The sequence below is a fragment of the Lemur catta genome, chromosome 2 (assembly GCF_020740605.2).
Source record: "Lemur catta isolate mLemCat1 chromosome 2, mLemCat1.pri, whole genome shotgun sequence".
NCBI lineage: Eukaryota > Metazoa > Chordata > Mammalia > Primates > Lemuridae > Lemur > Lemur catta.
In genome coordinates this window covers 41,437,686-41,458,460 of record NC_059129.1, presented here as the reverse complement: position 1 = coordinate 41,458,460, position 20,775 = coordinate 41,437,686, and the positions used below count along the sequence as shown (strand labels likewise).

At 52.8% G+C, this 20,775-nt stretch overlaps 1 long non-coding RNA gene across 2 annotated transcripts in view; it reads right to left on the bottom strand.

The window, feature by feature from the left end:
- Positions 1-15,866: 15,866 nt before the first annotated feature.
- The window catches only part of LOC123631700, a 42,750-nt gene continuing 37,841 nt past the window's right edge, over positions 15,867-20,775 (bottom strand). For both annotated transcript variants that reach the window (XR_006733214.1, XR_006733215.1), the window contains exons 4-5: positions 17,584-17,683; positions 15,867-16,212 (exon numbers count right to left, since the gene is read on the bottom strand). This is a non-coding gene — a long non-coding RNA (uncharacterized LOC123631700). The remainder of the gene's footprint in view (positions 16,213-17,583; positions 17,684-20,775) is intronic.

Below are 20,775 nucleotides of genomic sequence, written 5' to 3'. Positions count from 1 at the left end.
GATGGCTGGTCTGCAGTGCCCAAGACACCTTCCTTCACATTGTGTCACCTTTGTGGGGACAGCCGGGCTCTGCTAGTGGGGGACCAGCGTGCTACACATGGCCACTCCAGCACGGCAGTCTTGGGGACTTGAACTTCTAACCCAGCCACTCGGGCTCTCAGAGAATGCCCCAGCAGACAGCAAGTGCAAACTGCTTTTGAAGCCAGGGCCGGACGCTGGCTCAACACCACTTCCACCAGTTTTTATTGGTCAAGCAGCCACAGGGCCACCCAGATTCAAGGAGCCCCCGCCTCCCAATGGGAGAAGCAGCAAAGGGGTGGTGGCCGTTCTTATTCCCCCACAGTGAGTGGAGTAGTGCCCTCCAGGAGATTGCCAGGCGAGCTGGGGCCTGCCTCAGCAACCGCATCTGTGGAACTTGGTGGCTCTGGGGAGGATGCCAAGAAGACCCGAACTCGATCAACAGCACCTGCCTGGCTAACGCGAGGGCCACAGGCCTCGTGCTGGGTTTGCAGACGCTGTTCACACCAGTGTTTCATGAACGAGGCGGCACGCTGGGGCTGCCAATCACACAGCGCCTGTCAGTCAGGGCTCTCCAGAGAAACAGAGCCCGGTACAAAAACAGGTAGGTGGTAGAGACGGTGAGCAATTGGCTCATGCGGCTGTGGGGGCTGCAGAGCCCCCCAGTCTGCCGTCTGCAGCCCAGGGAAGCCAGTGGTGAGACTCCAGTTCAAGCCCGAAGGCCCAAGGACCAGGGGAGCTAGTAGTGTGAGTCCCAGCCAAGGGCAAGAGGAGACCGATGTTCCAGTTCCCGCAGGCAGACAGGCAGAAAACGGGCTAAATTCCTCCTTCCCCTGTCTCTTTGTTCCATTTGCCGTCCACGGATTAGGCGGGGAAGGATTAGGCGGGGAAGGCCGGCTGTGTTCCTGAGTCCACAGATCCAGATGCTAACCTCATCCGGAAACGCCCTCAGAGTCGGGGGAGAAGTGATGTTATATCCAGGCACCCCGTGGCACAGGCAGGCTGACACTTAAAACTAACCGTCTAATCACACCAAAAAAATCACACCATTAATCCATTTCAGTTTTCGCAGGAGCTGAAAAACGCATGAGATCAATTCAGGAAGCCATAATAAAGGTGACCAAAAGGAAAACTGATTCAAGGAAGATGTCAGAAAGGAGAGAGCAGAGTCTTCCCAACTGAAATCTGCCCCACCAGCCCCACCAGCCCCACCCTGCCCCACCTGCCCCACCTGCCCCACCAGCCCCACCCTGCCCCAGTCTTGCTGAGACAAGAGCAGAGATCGGTGCTGGGGCACAGCACGCAGGGGCACTGATATAATAAAAGACCTCTCCGACCTCACTCGCTCCATTCTGCAGCCTCCTTTTTTCACACTTAAATCTTCTTTAAAGTGTGTTTTATAGATATACTGTAAAACAGGAAGGAGAGCAGGAGTGGCTCCGCGACAGGCTGAACCTCCTGGAATAGGCCTAAGTTTCGGTTTCCCTGACGTGGGTCCTCCCCTTCCCCCGAAATGACACTGATAACAACTAAAAGGTCCGGAGACCTGGAACCAACCAATCAGGAGCCAACACGATCAGCCACTCTTGAAGGAGCAAATGAACTAAGGTGGGGAGGGGGATGGTGTGCACAGAGTATGTAACCTACTGAAAAGTATAAAAGCTTGACTCTTACCCCAGGGCGGGGTCCTGGTTCGTGGAGAGGCCACTGCGTTGGTGCTCTGGGACTTGGGCCCTAGCTAGAGCTAGCTAGTAAACTCCTTTGCCTTTTGCAGCCTCGGTGACTCTGCCTCTCTGTTCTTGGGGCCGAGGGAAACCGGTTCTAACAATACATACAGCAAAGTGCACAAGTTGTAAGTGTACAGCTCGATGACCTTTCACAAACAGCCCGCGCATGCAACTCGCGCCTAGATGAAGGGACAGAACATTCCTAGGATGCCAGGGCCCCCTCCTGGCCCTTCTAGTCATGACCTTCCCTGAAGGACAGCCACTCTCCGACTTCTACAGTTTTGCCTGGACTTGAGCTTTATATAAATGGAATCATTTAATGTGTGTTCTTTTGTGGCTTCTTCCACTCGACCTTATGTCTGCAGATTCACCTGTGTCACTGTGAACTAAAATAAAATCTTAAGGCTCCCCTCTACTGGCTGACTGAATGGACCCCCTCATGGCCAAAGGAATAGCCTAAAACTAAATTGCCTGCCAGGAGGAGGGAAGTCAGACACGCCTCATTATGCCCCCTCTCTTTTTGGGAACATCCTTTGTAACCCATTAACAGGCCTAAAGATATGCAAGACAAACCTACAGGCCCTCAATTTACACAACAAATATATGTTTGGGTGGCTTGTCTCTGATTAACAGACCTCCTTATCTTAAACCATTCCAGGCCTTTAGACAAAGCTTCATGTCTTTTTTTTTTTTTTTTTTTTTTTGAGACAGGGTCCTGCCCTGTCACCCTAGCTAGAGTCCCGTGGGTTCAGCTTAGCTCACAGCAACCTCTAACTCCCAGGCTCAAGCAATCTTTCTGCCTCAGCCTCCCAAGTAGCTGGGACTACTGGCATGTGCCACTATGCCTGGTTAATTTTTTCTATATATATTTTTAGTTGTCCAGTTAATTTCTTTCCATATTTTAGTAGAGACGGGGTCTCGCTCTTGCTCAGGCTGGTCTCAAACTCCTGAGCTCAAACGATCTGCCCGCCTTGGCCTTCCAGAGTGCTAGGATTGCAGATGTGAGCCACCACGCCCGGCCAGCTTCATGTCTTTAACCAATTACAAGTCAAAGAATTCTCAAACCCACCTATAACCTGTAAGCCCCCGCTTCGAGATGGCCCACCTTTTCAGGCTAAACCAATGAATGCCTACCATGAATTGGCTTATGACTTTACTTGTAACCCCTGTCTCCCTGAAATGTATAAGACCAAACTGTAACCCAGCCACAGCAAGGCCACTTGCTCAAGGCCTCTTGGGTATGGCTCTGGGTCATGGTCCTCAAATTTGGCTCAGAGTAAATCTCTTTAAAATTATTGTACAGAGTTTGGCTTTTTTTTTCCAACACGTAGCTACACGCAGATCCATTCTCTGATCCATTCTCCTTGCTGAGAAGCATTCTGCTGCATGAATATGCCATGATCCCCCCACCCCCCTTCTCCTGCTAGGGGCTGTTTGGGTGGTTCCCAGGTCCCCCTGGCGGACTCCGGGGGAGCAGCTCTGCCCCTGCTGCCTCTTGTGGAGCCTCCAGATGCACTGGGAGGCTAGCTTGTTATAGTCCCGAGAGCGAGAAAAGGCAAGGTAGTCCGAATGTGATCGAACAACGACCACCCCTGTTCTGACAAAGTCCAGACACAGAGAATGGCTCCGATCCTAAAGTGTGCAGGGGTTATATACCTTCACTATATGTGTGATACTACGCATACAGCTCAGAATATGTTGCAATAATTTTTCCATCACCTGGGGGTCTGAGACTTGTTATGACTACAATCTATAAGCAAGCGACCTTACAGAAGCAAATAGCATCAGTTAAGTCAAGGAACATTTCTCAAGCATAGTAAAATTTAACTATACACACCTAATGATTTTAAACAGTCAATTACAAGTTAATCACTTTATTTTTTCCTGTTATGCATGTATTTTCCCTCAGCTCCCAGGTCACGGGCTCATGAGTCACACAGCAGTGAGTCTGTACCCAAGATGGCTTCCCTGAGGCTCATAACGCTATAGTGATTACTGCGCCTCCTCACATGGCTGAGCCACTCCATGCTCCCACTCAGGGGCTCCAGGCCCCTGTGGCTCAAAGTGTCACAGAGAGTGGTCCCGAGGACAAACCGAGCGGCACACAGAGAGTCGGAGAATCAAGGTTTATCTACCAGCAGGCTCAGAGGGTTCTCGCCCCATATTCTGAGCCCCGTCTACCGGGTTTTTCCCACTTTTATTAGGTTGGGGTGGTCTAGGGGTGGGGTCTCAGGCTGCTGATGCAGTAGGTAAGCGTGATTGCAGAAGCCAGGTAATAAGTTAGTATTAGGTTGATGAGGGTCTTCCTCATCAAAAGAAGCAGCAAGACAGAGCTCTGTCTGACCCCACAAACCTTTCTGCTATTTTTGCCACCTCCCCAGGGCTCAGCCCAGAGACCCCTGTCACTAACACCCACAAATGGGCACATTATTGTCATGTCCCCTTTGCCCTCCAGCCCGAGGGAATGCCTTTCTGGTGGGCGTGTGGAAGGTCGCTCTTAGTCCCCATTTCTCCTAAATAGAGCCGAGGCTGCGAGTCCTTTCACTTCCCACCAGGCCCCAAGTTTGAAACCGAGGAGGCAGAGGACACTGCTTAGCTCTGCTAATCCTTCCCTGGCGGCTGAATGGCATGTGAGAGTGATAAGGAAAACCCCCCTCTATTACTCAGCACAGCAGCCACCTGAGACCCCACGCCTCATGGAAGACCCGCATCAGCATATTACTAACCTAACACCTGGCCCATCAACTAGTCTATTACCTGGTACATCAGCATAACACTAAACCTATTACCTGGTTCATCAACATAATACTAACCTATTACCAGACACATCAACTAACCTACTGCCTGGCAGGCATCAGTCACCTGAGACCCCTCCCCTTGGATCACCCGAACTTAATAAAAGTGGGAGAAATTGGGTAGACGGGGCTCAGAATTTGGTGGCGAGACCCCTCTGAGCCCGCTGGGTGAATAAACCCTGATTCTCCGACTCTCCATGTGCCGCTCGGTTTGTCCTCGGGACCACCCACTGTGACACTTGCTGTAACAAAAGGAGAGGAGGGGGAGAGATATCGAGGAAAACAACCAGAGAATACTCCATAATACCATCCCTCCATGTTGACAACCAAAAGCATTTGGACCAAGCCACTTCCTCCATCCCTCTTAGGCATTTGACACTGACAGTCACTGGTGCCCTTAATGGCTTCTCTGAGGGCTTTCCATAGTCCAGCAAACCCACAGCCCAGAGATAAGCATCCAGCCCCGCGGCATCCGAGTCTGTGTCATTCGCTTGTCTGGGACTCCGAATGTCTCTGTCTGCCCTGGGACAGAGTGCAAAGCCCCCCTCAGCGCAGCGGTCTTGCCTCCAAACCTGGGCCCTTTGTTAACATGGCTGCATACTGTCTTGAGATACTAACGTGCGGTTTTTGTTCTCCCAGTTTTGCCATTGTTCCTGCTGCATTCCCGGAAGCCTTTGTGTGTCCATGCCCTCCATGCCCTCGAGGCTCTTGCTGACCTGACCGAAAGAAACCCGCAGCTCCAGGGGACCCGCCCGCCTCCTGGGCTCTCTGCCAGGGGAAAGAGGTGAGCACCGGGGAGTGAAGGCGGCAAAAGCCGTCCAAGGGAGTAGAAGGGGAGAGTCACAGATGCCGGGGAAGGATGCGGTTTGGGGGGCGTCCTTGGAGTAGTTAGGGGAGCCACGCTCCCACACAGACCCCCCATGCCGCAGTCGGGAGGGTGATCAGGGATCCCAAAGGAAACATGAGCTAAGAACTTTGGCCTTCAGAACCACAAAGAAAGACTCCAAGTTCCCAAGCTCAGCAGGGAAGCCCCAGCGCCCCAAACCTCCCGCTAGCGGGGATTGCATCAGCTGGGCTGGAGGTCTCAGGGACCAGCTCTGGAGGTTCTAGGCTGGGCCAGACCCCAGGTAGTCACTGGACCCCACAGGAGAGGAGAGAAGGGAGTCCCCACAGCACGGCAATTACACTTCCTGCCTGCTTGGTGGCTCAGTACTAAAGGCAGATGACGTAGAAACAGGAAGAATCCCGACATGCTGTGGGTCACACTCAGTGCAGTCATGAGCAGGTTCCTCCTCTGGGCCCCGGGGCCCAGCAAGGAGACCAAGGTCAGCCTGAAGGCCCTGCTCGCCTTGGCAAGGAGGGAGGAGAAAGTTTACCCACTGTTCTCCGAGGTACCACAAAAAAGGAGCCTTTATTTTTCTGTCTTTTCACCCCTACTGTTGCTGGGGAGGGAGTATTAACAACACCTACTGATTACATGTATCTCAGTCTCTAATGATTCTTAAACAATCTCTTTTCTGTCTAAAACACAGTGTCTCCGGTAAACGTCGCAGCGTGTGAGGGTTCTCCTTGTCCCCTTTCTTCCTGACCACGGCGTGTCTGGCCGTAGGGAGAGTTCACCTTTCTCCCAGCAGTGTGGGGGGTGAGGAGTCAGCACCGCACCCTGGCCTGCGTGTCCTCCGGTCTCTGTGTCACCAGGCGCCTACTGGCCCACTGCTGACGTCCACAGTGGTGACAGCAGTGACTGCATCCTCTCCGCATGATCCCCCTGGCCTGCGCCAGGTTGCAGGGTCGCCCCCACCCCCACTCCCAGGGACTTGCATCTCTGCCATGTCCTCCCTCTGGCCCTGCCTCAGCCGTCCTCCTTCTCACAGACGCCGGGCGGGAGGCAGTCCACTGAGCCACCCCCAGGGCCCCCAGGAGTACCCAGCAACTTACGGTTCTCTCCCACTCCCCTCAGGTGCCGCCGGGGGGCCGCAGGCCCTGCCGCCCTCCTGTCTTCTCTCCCCGCTTTGATCCCCTCCTCCCACTCCCACCCACCACATGGGCAGCACTATGTTGAACACGGTGCCTTTTCTAGAAGAACCCGGCATTTTCTCAGCCCACGCCAGGGACTAACAAGCCCCGTTACCCTGAAACTCCCTCAGACTTACTGGATTGCTTCCAACACTGATAAGGAAAACCCCCATCTATTACTTAGCACAGCAGCCACCTGAGACCCCACCCCTCACGGAAGACCCACATTAGCATAACACTAACCTAACACCTGGCACATCAGCATAACACTAAACCTATTACCCGGTGCAAACACTAACCTATTACCTGGCGGGCATTAGTCACCTGAGACCCCCTCCCCTTGGATCACCCCAACTTAATAAAAATGGGAAAAATTGAGTAGATGGGGCTCAGAATTTGGTGGCGAGACCCCTCTGAGCCCACCGGTGAATAAACCTTGATTCTCCGACTCTCCGTGTGCCGCTCGGTTTGTCCTTGGGACCACCCGCTGTGACACTCGCTGTAACAACACCGTCACCTCCAGCGCTTTGACCCGGCAGGGCCCTGCGGTGCTCTCCAGGGGAGCCAGCAAGGACGGTGATGGACGGTGCTGTTTGTGGGGTTCGCGCTGGACCAGCCCCCTTGACCTTGCCTCACCCTGCTCAGCCGTCTGCAGCCCCTCCCGCTCCCTTCCCTCCTCCGCTGCTCCCCTGTGGCTGCCACACCCTCCCTTCCTTAGATGTGGCCACTTTCACCCAGGCAGGGTCTGCACTGAGCGGTCCTCCCACCTACACCACCCACAGCCCCAACCGTGGTCTCTAGGGCACCTGGCAAGAGCGGAAGGGGGATTTGCCAACGGCCAGGGCTCTCCGTCCTGCTGGGGGTGGCTCCTGGGGGGCAGCACAGTTAATGTAGACGCCGCACTCAGTCCACCGCCCACGCCCTCTCCTCCCACTGCCGGGGTCTCTAAAGCTCGAGGACAATCTCATGACCTTGGTTACCAGATGAGGTGGACAGAGCGGCGTGTGGGGGAGGAAAGACATGTCGCCACTCTCGTTTATGCCCAACCCCGCAGTGTCCTGTGCTGCTGCAGCACTGCGTGACTGCCGTTGTGACTGTATCTGAGGCGTGATGGAACCTGAACCACAGCAGCAGACTAAGGCGAGCACATCAGCTGGGAAAGCTGAGTCATGATTCTGTACTGTAATCATGTAAAGACTAAGCCAGATGCCAGGCGCACATGCACTGCGTAGCTGAGACCCACACACAGAAGTCGTGGCAAGGGACCCCTGGTGGGATTGCCAGAGGTTCCCTGTGCAACTGCAAGCCCCGGACCCAGCCAGGGCCAGGCAGAGCAACCTGCTACCTCAGTGGGACTCCAGGGCCGAGTTATGACCCCCGGCATTCTCTGTCCTGCAATGACAGCTCGTTCCAGGATGAACTCGCTTCTGGGACCAACTCGCACGGGCGCCCCAGGAGACAGTCTGGCCACTCGGGTTGCCAGCGTGCCCGGGGCCAGGGAAGACTGCCCACACCCGCTCCTCAGTCCCTCTGGGCCTGATCGCAGGCCGCGCCCACGGCAAAGGGAGCCAGGGCCGCTGGGTGAGGGAGGCGCCGCTCCTCGTGCTGTTCCGGAATTCACGGCCAAGGCGGCGCTCCGTTTACACTGCAGAGGAGGCGCCGCTTCCTATTCAGTTCCCGGTTGAGAGCGTCTTGTCCCTGCCACGGAGAAATGTCCCGCTGCAGCAGGAGAGGGAATCAAGCCTGGGCCATGCATGTGCCCTGCCCCCACCTGGACACACTGTTGGAAATTGGACAGTGCACTCCCCGGGCTCTAGAAACACAGCTACACAATGCCCTGGCTGCGTCCTGGTTATCATGTGCACCGTGGTTTTCTGGGGGGATCCCATCACATACGAAACTTCCAGATGTGCATCCAAGGACCATGTCGAACTTCCATCGTTTGCTTGAGATCCTTGCTAGAGACCCTAGATGGAATGTGTGCATGGAGCTCCCCAGCAGAGACTGCAGGTCCCTGCAGCCCCCACCCCTCCCAGTGCCCCCAGGGCTCCTCTCATGCATCCTCCGGTTGGGGGGTGGGCAGCACCACTCCCTCAGTTCTCAACTTCAGGTAACTGCTACAGCCTCGCACCTGACCCAGCCCTGAGAAAGTGATTAGAATATGATTGGAGAAAATTATTACAGTGGTCCCTGAATACACAGTATAAATCGACAGCAATTAATGCTTGTCCAAAACTAGACAGACACAGGAGTGAAACAGAGGAGATGGCCTGGGGGCTCCCAGCAAAGAGCAGTGATACATACAATATCAGAGAAAATAAAAAAGCCATGCTCAACAAAGGAGACCGTCGCCATGGATATTCCCAGGAATGGAATATAAACGCAAAAGACGAGCACGGCTGTGGCCTGCTGGGCTCTGACTCTCAGTGCAGCCAAGGGCAGCTGGGAGTCTGAGTCCTGTCGAGTGATGAGAAGGAATTAAATTGCCACAAGGTGGGGGCCCAGCCTCATGCTCGCTGCTCAAAAATCAGGGGCGGGGTTTGCCTCTTCCCCACCCTTCCACCCACCTAGAGAGGCTGAAAATAGTTGCTGCCGACTTTGCCAGGGACTGTGGCCTAGGGAAGCCCCTGGATACCAAGCGGCACCACACCTGGGCTTGGCTCAGCCTCCCACGGCCGCGGGGCTGATCTGAGTCATCCCAGGGTCCTCCCAGGGCAGGAGCCGCGACTGCCATGTAAGACCCGGCCCTGGACGCCAGCCCCTGGGAAGGGAGGAGTGAGGAACAAGAGGACGGAGACAGAGAGAGGAAACCTGGAAATGAACCTGGAAACTGAAATTCCAAAACACACAAAAACTAACGCTGAGAAAGGCAGCCAGCAGCACCAACACGCGAGACAGATGCATGCCAGGTGACGTGAAAAGAGTGGAACAATTGCAAGGAGACTTCAGTATCCTCAAATAACTGGACACATAGTGCTCATTTAAAAAATAAGCCATTATGAAATAAAAGCCAAGCCTAAACAGGCCCTCATTAAAAAATATTAATAGAACAGGAAAATATTATTCAGTAAATGGTGCAGGAGCAACGGCTGATTGTTTGAGAAAACATATACAGTGTTTGTAAATCCTCATTCATCTAATATACCCCCCCGAAATCCAAATATTTTCAATCTGTGAAAAGGGGAGCATGTTCTAAATTAACTGAAAGAAGAAATGGGCCAACGAAAGAAAGGAACAGACTGATAGATTTAACCACAAAAAATTTTTAGACTTAATAGAAAAAAATGAAAGACAAATAAGTAAGAAAAATATTGGCAACAGGCTCTGAATCCAGACCTTCTGGGGAAGACCTTGGCAGGTTTTTTGATCTCCTCATGCTTCATTTCTTCCCTCACATGAGACCAAAGGTTGTACCTGCCTCGCAGGGTCAGGGTTGACTGAGCCGCCGCACGCAAAGCTCTCAGAACACTCGCCAGCACATAGAAGGCGCCCAACAGCGACTGCTGTTTTATGTCGTACTATGTGAGGAACTCAGACGACAACTCGTAGCAGAGAAATCATAACTAACAATCATCATGAAAAATTCAACCTCGATAATAATGAAAGAAAATTAAAATTTAATTTTTTCCTTTGTAGTTGGTAAAGACTGTTAAAGTAGCAATAGAGTATTCCTACCCTAACCACAGGGGACATGTTCCTAAAAGTCTTGTTGGATGAAAACATTGTAATTAAGAAACTCAGGACATTATGAAAAGTTAGGGATGGGGAGATCGAAATCTTTAGCAAACGTATGTTTTTTTGTTTTTTTTTTGAGACAGAGTGTCACTTTGTTGCCCGGGCTAGAGTGAGTGCCGTGGCATCAGCCTAGCTCACAGCAACCTCAGACTCCTGGGCTTAAGCGATCCTACTGCCTCAGCCTCCCTAGTAGCTGGGACTACAGGCATGAGCCACCATGCCCGGCTAATTTTTTTGTATATATATTTTTAGTTGGCCAGATAATTTCTTTCTATTTTTAGTAGAGACAGGGTCTCACTCTTGCTCAGGCTGGTCTCGAACTCCTGACCTCGAGCGATCCACCCGCCTCGGCCTCCCAGAGCTAGGATTACAGGCGTGAGCCACCGCGCCCGGCCTAGCAAACGTATGTTTTTAAAAAGTTTTGTGTTTTTTTATGTCTAAAAACAGTTTCTATTTGTACTAAATAAACTCATAAAGAGATTATCAACTTTACAAAACTTCGATTGGTAACTGTTCATGGAGCGATTCCTCCCACTCACCCGCCTCCCGCGGTTTCAGTGTCGTGGTTTCGTTCCGGGGGCCTATCAGGAAGGATCGTGGTGTTTGTTCCTCTGCGCTTGGCTCCTCACCCAAGCACCGGGGCCTCTCCAGTAATCAGCTATCGTACGTAGTGTGCGATCACGACAGAGAGACTGTGGTCCAGGCCACGGGAGGCGGCGCCAGGATGAGACGCTGTGCGGCCTGGAACGAGCCGGGGCCCCAGCCCAGGGATCCGCTCTGCTGGGCCTGGGCCGGGCGTGCCCTGTGGCAGGCTCCCTGTGGCAGGGGTCGGATCAGGGAAGGGAGGTGGGCTTCCGCACTTGCTCCTCCTCTCCCTTGCAGCTGGACTAGAGACAAGGATTTCCACTTCCTGGGTTTTAATTTCCACCTTTTGCTATAAAATGGAAGGGCTGGACCAAAGTGAGATCTGTGCTCCACGGCGAGGCCACACCACAGTGTGTGCGACGGGGCGCAGGCCAAGGGGTCCTCTCCAGTCATCTCCCTCCTCCACCCTCACTTCTGTCCCTCCTGCCCCGAAACCTGTCCTCCAGCTGTCCCCACTTGCCCCCTTGGCCACTGTCCCAATTCAGACGGTCGTCACCTCTCCCTGGGGCAGTTTCCATGGCCTCCTGGCCGATTTTTCCTGACACCAGTCTTGCCCCCCCCCACACACACACACTGCCTTCTGGGGGCATCTGTCCCTAAAGCGAAATCTTTGGCTTATCCCAGGGTGTGTTTGCTGCACCTCATACGCCAGCCTTTTTTTTAATGAACCTAACTTCATGAACATATTTTTTTTCTTTTCTTTTTGTTTCACACCATTTTACAAGATCATCAAATCCTGGCCATCACCGGTGAGCAAGTTACATTTTTGCAACATGGTTCCCATTATTCAACTTTTTCTTTCTTCAGCAAACACTCAGTGTTTTCCTTTGTATAACAAATGGGCTGGGATGTCATCATAAAGGTTGCCTTTTTTTTTTTTTTTTGAGACAGAGTCTCACTCTGTTGCCCGGGCTAGAGTGAGTGCCGTGGCGTCAGCCTAGCTCACAGCAACCTCACACTCCTGGGCTTAAGCGATCCTCCTGCCTCAGCCTCCCGAGTAGCTGGGACTACAGGCATGAGCCACAATGTCTGGCTAATTTTTTTTCTATATATATTTTTAGTTGTCCAGCTAATTTCTATTTTTAGTAGAGACGGGGTCTCGCTCTTGCTCAGGCTGGCCTTGAACTCCTGAGCTCAAACGATCCACCCGCCTCGGCCTCCCAGAGTGCTAGGATTACAGGCGTGAGCCACCGCGCCCGGCCTAGGTTTGCCATTTTGATTTATTCTTCACAGTCAACAAAGTCTTAAAGGCCTTCTTTCACCAGGAGAGCATCTCTTTCACACCTCTGGGCACCGGGTGTTCCCTGGGGCCTCAACCAAAGAGCCTGTCCTGGGGTTTCTACTTTGTCCCCGTGGGACTAAAAACCAAAATTAGAAAACTCCTTGAAGGCTAAAACACCAACTTATTTACTATTTATCTCCAGCCCCTAAATAGTGCCTGGGATATTTGTTGAATGAATAAATCCATCACCTAAAACAAACTTTAGAAAAAGCTCTTTAAAATTCCCCAGGGTCAAAAATATAGAGAAGCACAAAACAAGCACTGAATGTCTTTACTTTCGCAGTTTCCTTCATGCCGTAACCCAAATCCCGCAAGCGCCAAATCATATCCAAAGCAACCAGAAGGGACAGGCTAACACGCAGACGCCGATTCCCCTCAGCCTCTGATTCCTACAGGACGGTCAGCACTTCCCCTCGCAGGATGTGACGCTCCCGTTAGCCACTCTCTCATTGCCCCTTCGCCTGCTCTGACATTGAACGGCCCCCTAGCAGGAGTTCGAGACAAAGGAAGGTGCAGGGTAGAAGCAGGTAAAGACACGCTCACTTCTAATTCTTCCTCCCAGGTGGCTTTTTACACACAGGCGGCGAAGGCCCACGTTTGGAATTTGAAGGTTCAGAAAGGAATTTGTCTGTGCCTGCTGGCCAGAAAACCACACTGGAATGTCCACTGGCGTCAGAACAGACACGCAGAATGTGCTTTCTCAGGGGCATTTTCAGCAATAATTATCTAGGGCTTTGGTTTTTGTTTTAGAGTGGCAGCCTCCCTCTTTTTTCTTTTTCTTCTTTTTTGTTAAATGCACACAGTTATGCCATCTGGTGGCCAAAATAAATTAAAGACATGCACTTAGTGGGCGTGGGCGTGGCCAGGGCCTGTGTCCTTGTCCCCACTTTCGTCAGCGCAGCCACGCACCGCAGAGGGAGTGCAGCCCATTGAACTTGATGGTGTCCCGATCCCCACGGGGGAAAGGCAGGGACGTTTGGTCCTGGTATGAGTGACACTGGTTATGACGAAAGGAAAAAGAAGGACAAGTTAGGGATGGGCCCTTGCTCAAGGCCAATGCATGATGTTTCCAGACGACAGGGAGCAGAACCCTTGCAGTGCCCTGGCTTCTCAGTAAGAAGCATGGCATTTGGCTAGAAAGGGGTAGAAGGATCATTGGTAAGTGGGAATCGGAACCCAGCACCTGAGAAAGAACACAAGCGAAAGCCCAGTCGCTCTACCTGTGTTCAGGTCTCCTGGTCTGGATGGGTCACAGCCCAGAGTACCAGAACGAAAATCAGCTAAGGGTATCGCCAAGTCAGAGAGGCAGTGAGGTGGCAGAAGGCTGGAGATAGTGTAGCTCTGACTTCCAAAGATGGAAAGAAAGACAAGTGCTGGAAATTACAGACCAGTGGCCTTGACAATGATAGCAGGCAAAAATCCTCAAATGAGATACAAAAAGGTGTTTTGTGAGCCTGAGAAGAACTGAGTGTGGCCACCGGGGGCCCATGGGGTCTCAGCAAGGGCAGGGAACACCAGACTGTCCTCGTTTTGTGTTCTCTTGCCAGGTTGCTAGGCCAATAGAATGAGGCAGTTGGTGGGGAGGGAGTGAGGGGCTGCCACTGATGAAGGATTTCATGGCATCCCAAATTATATCCTTCTGGAACAAATGGAGAAATACGGAGTAGGTCACGGTACAGTTAGGAGAAATCGGAGCTGATTGAGTGGCAGTATCCAACAGTGCTGGAGGGTCTCACCTCAATCTCGCCCTGCTCAATACTTCTATCGTGTCTTGTGCATTACATAAAGGCCATGTGTAGCATATAAGTGGACGACGGCACAGTCTGAAGAAATAGCAAATCCTTGGAACTCCGGAATCAGTGCACAAAATCCATCCTGGCAGAACGAACAGGTTCTAACAGGATGAACTCTTTCCTCTCTCCGCCCCACAGCCCATTCTCCTACTTTACGGGTTTTGCCCAAGGTTTCTCCTGTGTTTACAGCTGTGTTAGAGCCTTCCCTGCCTCCCCCAAATCCTCTCTCCCTGTGGGGGAAAAGCGTCTTTCCCACCTTAACCTCAGGAATCCTCCTTTCATCTCTCCAGTAACTGGTCATCACCGGGGCTGGAACCGAAGTCACAGGGCAGGTGTTGCCCGCTGCCTCACCACCTCCCAAACCAGTCTGGATCCCCCATCAGCGTGTCCTCAGACTAAATCTCAGAGAGGGGCAGCCCGTCCCTCTTGTTCCAGGCCGGTCACTCTTCCCGAGCCTTGAAGTCCATCCTTCCCGCTGTCCCCGGACCGCGCCCGGCCAGTGGCCCGCTGTCCTTCCCGCGTCCGCGGCACTCCTCTCCGTGGCTCCTTCCTCGCTTCCTACTCATACAAGTGACAACAAAAACAAAACACACACACAAAAAACTTCTTTTTTGTTTTGCTCTCCCTCCCACCCGTTTCTCAAATTCTTCAAAAGACTTGTCGCCACCGCTCTCTGGAAGCAGACTGTGCGGGATGGAGTTGGGAAGCAAGACGCTGATTAGGAATGAACCCGTGAAATAAGGCCAGGAAGCAGGACTTGGCAGCCGCGCCCCAGCAGCTCTGCAGGGGTTGGGGTCGCACTGTCCCCCAGAGCAAGCCCGTTATGCCCCGGCCTGCTCAGTCACCACACGGGGCTGCCCCGAGAAACGCAACCAGGGAGGGCGCCGGGCAGCTCCCTGCGGCTGGGGGGGCGCTGATGGGCCGCGCCCGGCTGTCACTGTCCCGCAGCTGGCAACCGTCCCTCCCGCCGGGATCCGGCCGCGCATCTCCACAGCCGCCACGCTCTCCTTGCGGCCCGGTCTATCTGGCACCACTGACATCCACCTTCCACCTCCACTTTCATTTCTCTCATCCGATCCCTTGGCCCTGCAACAAATCCAATGGCACTTCTTGGTTCTTGCCTTACAGCTCGCCTCCCTTTCAAGTCTCAACTCCCTTGAATTCCACAGTAACTTCTCCTACCTCTTTCGACCTCTCTAGCCACGCTTCCCAGCCCGCTCTGGGGTCTTGTCCTCCATGCACCACCTAAGTGTGGGGACCTGCCCTGTCCTTCCTCCACACCCTCCCAGAGTGACCCCACCTACCACCAGCGTTTCAGTGCCCATCTGCATGCCCATGACTCTGAAATCTACTTCCCACCCAGCCCTCGCTCCTCAGCCGCTGATTGTCAGCTTAACTGGCTGCCGACGCCTCCACGCTCGGGCTGTCGGAACAGAGGAGTGCTGCCTCTCCTTGCCCACCGTGTCCCCACCCTGAAGAAGGCTAAGTCTTTTCCAGGGCGAGAATTCGGGGACCCTTTGAACCTGCTCTGTCAAGTTCCTTTTCCAGGCAGCCCACCTTGCTGGGTCCTGCCTGGGTGTGGTGTGGAGTCAGCCTGAACCACGCCTCCTACTCTGCACACGGAGGTTTGCGTCACCGACACAGCAATAGCTGGTGCTGGCTGCTGAGGCCAAAAGAATATTTGTCACTGGTCACACCCACTGCTTGCCCAACCAGGTGTGAACCTCTGACTCAGCGGGTCCCCAGGAAAGAGTTATTCAGAATTTCCTCATTACAGGTGATGAGAGGTGATAGTGATTTTATTTTATACTTTGCATTTCTCCTGAAGAAGAGTTCTCTGAGCAGGTGGGTTTTAGCCACACCTTTTCTTCCCAGTCCTATACCAACGTGGCAAAGGCTTGCAAAGAAGGCATTTCTCAAGGAAAATATTCTCCACTTTATTTAAATGTATCATGTTTGGTGTATATCTGTCCTCTCCAAATTGGACTTTCCGGTTGAGTTCAAGGAATAATTATCAAGCAAGTTCAATGTGCCACTAAGTACAGGACAGTTCTTGACTTCAGGAGCCCAAAGGGCGGGGAAAGGAGTCAGTCCAATGCAAGACGTGCCAGTTTGCCGACCGTTGCCAAGGCTATAGCAGCTAAGTGCCGTGGACTCTGCACAAGGGAACGTCTCCGTCTGGGTTGGCTTCGTAAGGACTTCTGACAGAGACCGAAAAGATAGATCAGGTTTCAAGGAGTGAGCACAAGACAGAAATAAGCAAGAAAAAGTGATGACATGCAAGGAATAAAGAGGAAAGAGTGCTATCAGAAGAACATCTTCAGAGAACTGCAAAATAAGCAAAGTAAGAGTAAGGAAATTTTCTCATAGCTGAGGCCAAATACTGAGACTATGGAAATACCCTGGGAGGTTAGACAGAGGCAAAGTCATGGGGGAAAGATTCTTAAAATAATATCACTACAAGGAGGGGGTAGGAAAGGCCAATTCATTGCCCCATTAACCTTCCTAGGCCCTAGCTTTGGCCCAGCCTGTTCTTGGACTTCCCTCTCCACTGCCACAGGCAGCATGGGCGTCGCAGCCCTGAGACCCCTCTGCCTTCCAGCCCCCCAGGAGGACAATGCTCACCAAGACGGAGATTGCTGGGTGCTGATCTGTCTCTTCTGGTTTGGCAGAATGTTGCCCCTAATGTTGCCCAGGTGGGTACCTCCCACCTAGTTGTAATTAAGCAAGAACACTCTAGTCCTTGTTCTTAAATGAAGGAAATGAAGATTCATGAGGACAAGAATGTCTCCAGCTTGGTGACCTCCCAAAGGGAGCTTGGCAGCCTGTCTTCCCAATCTGGCTTTGGGAATACCCTAAAAAAACTGCGGGCGAGTGGAGGATGCTGATAGCGGCTATAACTGCTAAAGAGGTTAGGGATTTTAACACATTACGTATGTCTGCTAAGTAGTTAAAATCCCCGTCTTACAGAAGAGGAAACCGGAGCTCAAAGCTGCCACGTGCAGTCCCACTGTGCAGAGATGCAGGGGCTGCCTCTGGTCCCCACAGGTCTTGGTGGGGCTGAGGGAGTGGGTGACGTGGGCATCTCTTGCACCATGGATGCCTGTGGATGCCTGTGGATTTTGTGTCTGGGAGGCAATTCGGGGAAACGTCAGGTAAGGCAGAGACAGATCAGACACTGTTTACCCCAGCTCCAACAAAACTACATAGAGAGGTTGAGCTAGTTAAGGTTGCGGGTGGTTCTTGAGTGAGAAAAACTCAGCACAGTGGCATGACCAAGGAGGAGTTTACATTTCCCATGTATCAAAAAGACTGGAGCAGGCAGGCCAGGGGCGAAACGGCTGATCGAAAGGGTACCAAGGACCCAATCTCCTGCTTGACATCGCCACACCTGCCTTCTGTGTCACGGACACAAGACAGCTCTGCCACCTTCGGACACCACACCCACATTCCAGGCAGGAGGAGGAAAGGGAAAACGAGTGTCCCGACTGAAACTGTCTTTTAGAGAAAAAAACCCAGGGAAGCAATGTTTCCCTGAAAGTCCCACAGGCAGACTTCCGCCGATGACTCACTTGCCCAACGGTCGTGTGGCCACTTCGAGGCTCGGAGAAGTCTGGGGAGCGAGGGCTTTCAAGGAGGCACGTTGACGTCACAGACAAAATCGGGGTGCTGCTGTTGAGAGAAGAGAGGACCACGGCGTCTGAGGAGGCATTGGGCTACACCCGCCACAGAGGGTGACAGGACACTCAGCCAGACCAGTAGACAGAGGAGGCGACCGGAAAAGGCCACTCGGTACAGATGAGGAGGAGGAGATGCCAGAGTAACGCTCTGTCTGAGGAACAGGCACCTGCGGGTGTTGGCAGGAGACGGCCGGGGAGAGAGGGGTTGTTCCTGCTGAAGCTCGGAACACAGCACCCCACAGTGCGGCCCTTTGGCATGGTGTCTACTCTGAACGCAAGGACACCGGAAGGCCCAGAAGTGGCCTCAGATCCAAGGTCTCGGGCCGGGCGCAGTGGCTCACGCCTGTAATCCCAGCACTCTGGGAGGCCGAGGCGGGTGGATCGCTTGAGGTCAGGAGTTTGAGACCAGCCTGAGCAAGAGCGAGACCCCGTCTCTACTAAAAATAGAAAGAAATTACATGGACAGCTAAAAATATATATAGAAAAAATTAGCCGGGCACATGCCTGTAGTCCCAGCTACTCGGGAGGCTGAGGCAGGAGGATTCCTTGAGCCCAGGAGTTTGAGGTTGCTGTGAGCTAGGCTGATGCCACGGCACTCATTCTGGCCTGGGCAACAGAGTGAGACTCTGTCTCAAAAAAAAAAAAAAAGAACCAAGGTCTCCCTGACCCCTCCTGTCTCCCGCCCCTCCTTCTGCCCCGCAGAGAGTCAGAGACACCAGAATCCTCTTCCCCAAGGCAGGTCATAGAAGCTAGAACACTTTTCCCCTAAAGCAAACAATAAAAGCTAGATTTATTACTCTACCTTTCCCCACATTTCTGTCTAGGAACCTGCCATAAAGAAATTCTCTGTCCCTTGTCTTATAGTAGGTCATGAGACCCTCATTCCAGAGGGCCCTGCCCCTTAGCCGGGAGGAAGAAATGCTACGACCCAAGAGGCTGAGAAGAATCTGAACAGACAGGCCCTGCTGGGTTTCTTCACTCAGCCTGTTAGTATTAATTAGCTCTTACCCTTTCGTCCCATCGTATTTCTACATGACTGTCCACTCTTTGTCAAAACTAAGCATAAAAATGGACAGTTTCCCCGTGGGTCGTCATCCTAAAGGCTCCCGTGTCATGTGAACCTGTAACCCGAGAAAATTTCTATGCTTTTCTCTTGTTCTAGGGGTGTCGGCTGGGACCCTTATGATGGTAAGGAAAGGGATCACCCCTTTCTGACCCTACATTTCACTTGCCTCGGTTCACTCAGTTAGCACCAAAGCGAGGTCTCAAACCGTCGCCTACCTGCAAGCCTGGGTTTATTCCTCTACCCTGCACTTGGGCAAACCGCGTTCACCAGACCCTTGGAGACCCAACGGAGGGGCCTCGTGGGGCTGTGATGAATGTCCAGGCAGGAACACGGTGGGCAGGGCCCAATTCCTCCACCCTCCTCACCCAGAGATGTTCCCCTCTCAGATTTTCATTATATAGTGAGCCTCTCGGTGAGATTTAATTAGATAAAACAGATACCTTGTCTTTTTTTTAACCATTCTGCTTTATAATTATTCTATACTTTCATGATTTGGGTAACATTTTAAGATAGACTTAATTATTTCAGACATTCATAGGCCCTCCGAGTAGGAAAGTGTGACCACTGTACATGGGGCTTCAATTTGGTGCCAGCATCGGAAGATGTCACCCTCCAAACTAAAATGAGGGCGGCTGAGGTCAGACACCTGCAGAGGCCATGTGCAAACGGCCTGCTACCTGCGAGGGTATGAGGCTAAGGGGGCTGAGTCCAGGCTGGAATTCAGCCCACTCGCTGCCCTTGCTGGAGTTCGTGTGCAGGGCAGGGTGGACTCAATTCTCCTGCGACTGGGGCTAGCTGTTGGGGTGCGTCCTACCCGCTGAAGCATTTGCAGTCAGGGACATCAGCCTCAGAAAGGGGAGGAAGGAGCACAGCGGGTCTTCCTCTCTCTTCCCCTGTTTTGTGATATGAGGTCAGACAACCGTGCGCACCCACACGTCCATGTGCACACCACATGTCCGTGCTCACACTCACATGTCCGTGCACACACCCACACGTCCATGCTCACACTCACGTCTGTGCTCACACCCACACGTCCATGCACACTCACACATCCGTGCTCACACCCACACATCCGTGCGCACCCACACGTCCATGTGCACACCACATGTCCGTGCACACACCCACACGTCCATGCTCACACTCACGTCTGTGCTCACACTCACATGTCCGTGCACACTCAGATGTCTGTGCTCACACCCACACATCCATGCTCACACTCACATGTCTGTGCTCACACTCACATGTCCATGCACACTCACACGTCCATGCTCACACCCACACATCCGTGCACACTCACACGTCCGTGCTCACACTCACACATCCGTCCATGCACACTCACATGTCCATGTGCATACCCACACATCCGTGCACACTCACACATCCGTGCTCACACACATCCATGCACACTCACACATCCATGCTCACACTCACACATCCGTGCTCACACTCACACATCCATGCTCACACCCACACATCCGTGCACACTCACACGTCCGTGCTCACACGCACACATCCATGCACACTCACATGTCCATGCTCACACTCACACATCCGTGCACACCCACGCAGAGTCAGGAGACTGTCGGGCTGCTCAAGCCATGGGTGTTTCAGCAGGAACAGAGATATCTAAAAATAGGACTGCAGGAAGATGGAGGGGGTTCTTACTACCCACAGTTCTGGAGTTGTATACAATTACATCTTAGAAACCCAACAGATAAACAGCAAGTATGGAATTAAGGAATCAGAGTTGGGTGGAGTTCAAGGGGGCTGACGTCGCAAGAGAGAACGGAGGGGAAAGCACAGGCCGCCGGCTGTGAAGAGCCTCGTGGGCCACCCTCAGGGCGCGGCAGCCGTGTCTTGCAGAGACCCACATCCGTCCCCTCATCCCTTCTTCTTACAGAATCCCAACTCTGTTTTGGTTAGCAAAGTTCTATGCTTTAGAAAAAACTGTTTTTCCTCAGAATGCCGTGCAGGTAGAAGTAGTTGTGTGACATGGTGCTAGCCAGTGATACGTCAGC